Genomic DNA, 6,112 nt, shown 5'->3' on the forward strand with positions numbered 1-6,112 from the left:
CATGTAATTACTACATTAAAATTGCTCATAAATAGTAGCAGGATGACAGCCAAAATTCCCAGATTACTGGTCTACCGCTTCCAAGAGAAATTATATTGCACTACAAAATATGGCATCAATCTCAGCTATTTGTTTCCCTCTTAAAATATGTAAGATTTGGTCCCTGTATAAGTCCTGTACAGCACAAATATTCATGAAAGTACCGGTACATTTCTGGGCTGACCTTTTCATTAGCTAGAATCAGATTTAATTTCTCAGTGACATATACATTACAAGATTGTTAAATAAAAGCCATTGGTAATTAGAAATTACAGCCTTCGGGGTGGCCACAGTTACAGAATAACAGAACAAAGCTCTGGAAAAAAATTGCTTCCCGGTATGAGAAATAAAAATTTGGTTATTTAATTATACCATATATTGCAAGTTAAGTGACTATATAGCACGGGAGCTTAATTAAGTACTCTCACTCTTTCTCGATTACAATCACAGAAGAAGAAAAAAAATCCCACCCACAGTCAAAATGTCCCCCACCCCAAAACATCCGCAGTCCCTGCTCAGCCAAGGGCGATGGCTGGGTTTTACCCACAGCTGGCAGTCGCACTGTGAAGCACATCGCGTCTGCCCGCGTCCTGGCGAGCCCCAGACGGCGCTGTCGGAATTCAGCTTGGTGAGCACCCATGCTCCAGCGCCTCTGCCTCCATCCCTGCACAGCTCACAGCCCGAGGTCAGCCCGGACCCATCGGCTGGGGAGGTGGCTCCCACCCACACACCCCTCTGAAGGGAAGCTTCCTGAAGCCCTGTCACCTTTGAAGTCCTCTTGGGTGAGGCTGGTTGCATGAAACCTGAAGAAGGTGAGGCTCGATCAAAAATCACAGCAAGCGACCTCGGGTGCTGAGGAAATTGAGAGTGGAGGGCAGCAGGGATGCTCCATCTGCCTGTTTCCATGCTCACTGCTCCGATCTGGGTGCCCTGGTTCAGGGGACACCATAGGTGACAGCTATAATGACAAGGACTTCTACTCAGAAAACGTTCACCTTCACCCCAGTGAGCCTCCATGCCCATCGCTCCCCTCCACTGCAGAGCCGTCCAGCAAACTGGTGGCAAAAAACACCAGGCGAGGAAGTGTGTTCAGTGTGGGACAAATGGGCCCCCAGCAGCTCCCAGAACAGGGGCCACGGTCCCCTGGGATAGAGGCTGAGCCCAGGGGAGCACGCAGGATTAATCACCTCTGTGCTTTTCCATGCTGCAAGTAGCAATACCTCCCTACTTGACTAATTAGCTAAGAAAGGTTGAGATTTATGCTAGCGAAGCCTTAAATGCAATGCTACAGCTACAGCATTTATGCAGCTATAGTTCTTTTTTTTCCCCCCTGAAAAAATCCCCACATGCAGAGTCACTCGTGTTTGGATAAGATGAGAAGGAATATTCATAAGGACCCATCGTTTTACTTCAGGTGTCAATGTTATACATAGCTTTTCCCCTAAAAGCTTTTTGACATCCCAGTGTTAGTACCAGGGAGAAGATAACCTTCACTTGACTCTATCCCAGTCACCTATTTTTGGATGTTGTCAGTTCTCAGAAAAGCAGTCCATGATGCATATGCTGGAGGTGATTAAAATAATCATCCAAATCAGAAGGACGTTCTTCCTTCCGCGGTAAAATATTTCCAAATAGACTGTAGCACATAGGCATGAAGATTTTTTTTAGATGCAATTCCGCTCTCAGGAGGTTTAGTGAGAGAAGTCTATGTATTATTTATCTTGCCAAGGACTTCATAAACATTATTGGACAGCACATGTAAAGTAAAAGTTTTCAGTGCAGCTAAACAACTTCAACATTATTTAACAAAATTTATGTGTTTCAAATATGATTGCAACTATTATGGCTTCTCAATTTTGTAATCCATCAATCTTTCAGTTTCTCAAACCACAAAACAACTCTAAAAACATGCCAGAATGAATATAAATCATAAAGAAATAGGTACACAAGGCTGTGAAATGTTTTACTGCAGCACAAGCAGCAGTAAAACATTCAATTCAATAAACAGTGTAAGTATTAGAATTAATTTCCCTGGGACAAGGTTTTAAGAAATAAGTAGGGATTTTGGGAGCCCAGCTTGTCTTTCTGGAAGAGAAGTCAGTCAGCGGCCGGGCAGGGCATCTCCCCAGCCAGGCAGACACAGCAGGGTGATGGCTGGTCCTGTCCCCGAGCCGGAGGTCTGCTATCGCCCGGATGTGACCCATGTCTCAGCTTGATTGTTTGTGCTGATTGCGTGGAAACTCAATTTACGCCATTTCTGTCTGAGATCTATCCTGAGCTGAGTGGAGGCTGAAAAGGCGTACGAGACTCTCCCCGACCCCGGGAGGAGGCAGCCGGCACCAGCTATCCATTTTTGCAAATATTCCCTATCTACTCCCAGCTGTTCCCAACAAGATCCTAAAATGCAATCCCCCTTAAATCTCAGCAGATCACACCCTATGCTCTCAAAGCATTTAAAAGCTAGCTGTAAATGGTTAATGATTTCTCTTGGTCATCACTCTGCCCATATAATGGCACAGCACCTGACAGATATGATTTAATTTGTTTCATACATCTGGTAGCTGAAGCACTGTACTACTAAATCACAGAGCGCAAGGACCGTATTTCTTAAAGCCTCGCATGTCTTTTACACACACACAATGATTGAAAACTAAAATGTGGTTTCTAATCAGTATAAATGATCTGCTTGTCGGCAGCTGTCTGCTGACGTTTGCCAATGTGAGCCTCCTTCCTCACCTCTAGGATCTAGAGGTGCTTGCTGCCAAAGAATGTGAGGTCTTCAGGTTTTCCTGAAAAAATAAATAAATGGATTCCCTATTGTCATTTCACCAATATGATTCATACAAACTAGATTATCTGAATACTTTTTTCCTTTTTTTTTTTGCTGACACCTTCCAACATGCTCCATTGGATGGCTCCTTTCAAGTCAGCAAGAGTCTGGTTTTTAAAAACGGTGTGGAACTGAGCAATGTTTCTAGCAACACGTGATATTTAAACTTAACAAATAATTTGTCAGTACCCATTTTGGTCTATCTGCTCAGCCCATCTAATGTCAACTGGACTTGACTTAGCCCAGCAGAGGATCAGTTGTAAACTTTAAGTCAAGCAATCTTAAATAAAACTGCCCACTTTTGTATTTGCTTCCTGTGAAAATTTGTGTGAGCAAGCTTAAGACCGGGAATATTTGATAAAACAACCAACTTAATACAAATTACAAAACTGCTGAAAACAAAGTTCACATTGCAGCTGTGGATATTCATAATGTAAACCTACTCAAAAGGTAGCAGCCCTGCAAAGACCGTCAGGAGACCGGCTTTGCCAGCCCCATCAGATCAGCTCTGCTGTAAGCTCAGAATGCCTCTGAGCAGCCCTTGTAATAAAGACTCTGAATAAAATCCAGCGCGGAAATCAATACCTGGTTTAGCTTTTTCATAACCAAAGAAATAAATGTTAACTGTGAACAGTACACTGTTTATGATGAATACATCATTAAACTTTAGTTATAACATTATTAACATGGTGCTTACAAGTAAATTGAGATAACCGTTGATGTGGTTATTCCTACCATTAGGAGCACGTAAACCTGAATACCCTGCAGCCAAATTCCACCATTATGGATGTTCTTAAATATGTGAACAAACACAAGCATCTGTATTGATTTAAGGAGAACAACAGTGCTTACCAACAAGCAGGACACCAGGTCACACCAAAGTCGCTCTGGCTCAGCCCTCCTGACAGGGCAGGCGCGGGTAACCAGCAGAGGGAGGACCGGAGAATCCTCTCCTGGTACATACATCCTCCCCACCTCCTATAGCTGTTTGGGGACTTTCTGAGCCAGATGCTGCATCCAACCCTTGGTCCGTAATAGCTACCAATGGGCCTTTCTTCCACAAATTTAAGTACCTTTTTCTTTTTTCTTAATTGATGATATACTTTGACCTCCATCACTTGAGATAATGAATCCCTCAATATGTGTGGTATTAAACTTGCTGCTTAATAGTCTCACTGGCTCTCCTCGACTTCCTACGGGTCCTCCCCTCCGCATCGCTTGCGATTGTGCAATTCCCGGTATCCTCCCTTTGCAATCCCGTTACCAGCCTGAACCCCACCAGAGCACCAGCTTAACCAGAGCAGGGGCATGCGGTGGGGTAACTTAGCTGCCTGGTTTGGTCTCAGGTCCTGCTTCTCTGGCCATCCTCGCTGCATGTAAAATTGTTCTTTCCCCAGTTCAGTTTTGGAGTAGGTCAACTGGGCAGCAACTCTGAGCAGTGGCAGCACTGGGCCACTACAAGCAGCTCCTGTAACAGATGAATTTAGGTCTGCAGACACAAACTTAGTCTTTCCTTGAGTGGGAACGAGTCCATATCTTTACATTCATCTTCTTCTAGCCTTCTTCCACTTCTACTGTGGCAGCAACCTCTCTTTCAGGGGAAAATCCAGATTTAAGATAGTGTACTTGAGCTGTATATACTGCAGCATAAATTGCTTGTGTAAATGTTTTGCTGACTTCTGAGAAATCTACAATTATTTAATGATCAAGTTTCTAAGGTATCTAAAGTTGACTAAAAATACCATGATGATACTTTAGATTATATTTCTCCATTGCACTATAAAGTGTACTTTGCATAATACTTGTACAAGTCACCATAAAATAAGGTTCCTGGCTTTATATATATGCACATTTACAGATGTAAGAGCAGCCTAATCCCCCCAGGTGTATCTGTTGTATCTCCTTTTCTTAAAGGTATGGCCATACATTCATTCCTTTTTTGTTAACCAATGAAATCGGAGAAATTATTCCAGCACAAGGAGATAACGCTGTAGTAGAGGAATGTTGTGAGCACAGCTTTTTCACAGACTTACAAATATGCAATGACAATTGCTCCCCCTTGCTGGTAACAAAACAGCACAGATTTGAGCTTTGCAGATACATCTGAAAGCACACCAGCCGGTTAAAAATTAAACCATTGTCTGAGGCTTTTGCCATTATGTAGTTCCTTGAGATACTACATTTCCTAAATGAGCTTACCACATTTCTGGCTGGAACTAGTTTTATATTAATTGAAATTTTCATCAGCGATTAGCATTTCAGCTCACAGGTCAGGCATGAAGCATAAAACAAAGTACAGTAGCAACTGGGCTGGATGGCTGGGAATGACAGCATGTCAGCCACGCACAAAGGAAATAAAAGCAGGTTGCAGTTTGTTTTCAGATGAGACTGCTAATGACAGCCTCCTCCAATGGAGGCGATGCAAATTCTCCTGAATTTCAAAATGAATTTGCAGCAAAGGCGCTTTCTTCTTTTGTATACTCATTCTCCCTCTTTCAAAGCACAAAATAATGGCAAAATCATGAGCTTTCTCATGTTAATAACAACAAACAAACACGTTCTAGTAAAGCAACACCTCCTAGGAGAAATCCTGCCTCACCTTGAAAACCACTCTTGAAAACCAGCTCATGCCACAGTTAGTTTTAGGCATTCCAGCTCCTGCTCCGCAGCACATCCTTCAGCAGACACAAAGCCAGGCAGAGCCCTATTGAATTGGAAATGTGGGCAGGGGATCTGCCAGGCAGAGCTCCTTGCAGGCCTGGAGTCTAATGAGGTTGTTCATTCAGCATAAAGCTCAGTGAAAACAGCATATCCCCCTCCCAAACGCATATGCACGGGGGCTCCTTGAAAGTCTGCCACGGGAGAAATTCTGCACTTTATCAGGTAGTAAAGGAGGGGGGGGAAATTTACAGCACCCAGCACCTAATGGGCTCCATTTGAGAGCGTGGTGTGCTCGTGGTACGGGAGGAATCCCTGTGCCAGGAAAATCATCTGACAACAACAGAAACCACTGCAGAGGAATGAGGGTTCCACTTGGCGTTAGTGATTTTCACAGCATGGTTTTGTGTTTACTTAAGAGTTCCCTGTGCTAGTAGCAAGGTGACAATATAAAGGGGGGGGGCAGGGGAAAAAAGGTGTTTAATTGCAAATGAATTACCTCTATAAAGAGCAGAAAACAGCCGTTATTCCCACTTGTGTCCTGGTTTCGGCAGGGATAGAGTTAATTTCCTTCCTAGTAGCTGG

The sequence above is a fragment of the Pygoscelis adeliae genome, unplaced genomic scaffold (genome assembly GCF_000699105.1).
Source record: "Pygoscelis adeliae isolate BGI_AS28 unplaced genomic scaffold, ASM69910v1 Scaffold278, whole genome shotgun sequence".
NCBI classification, from domain to species: Eukaryota; Metazoa; Chordata; class Aves; order Sphenisciformes; family Spheniscidae; genus Pygoscelis; species Pygoscelis adeliae.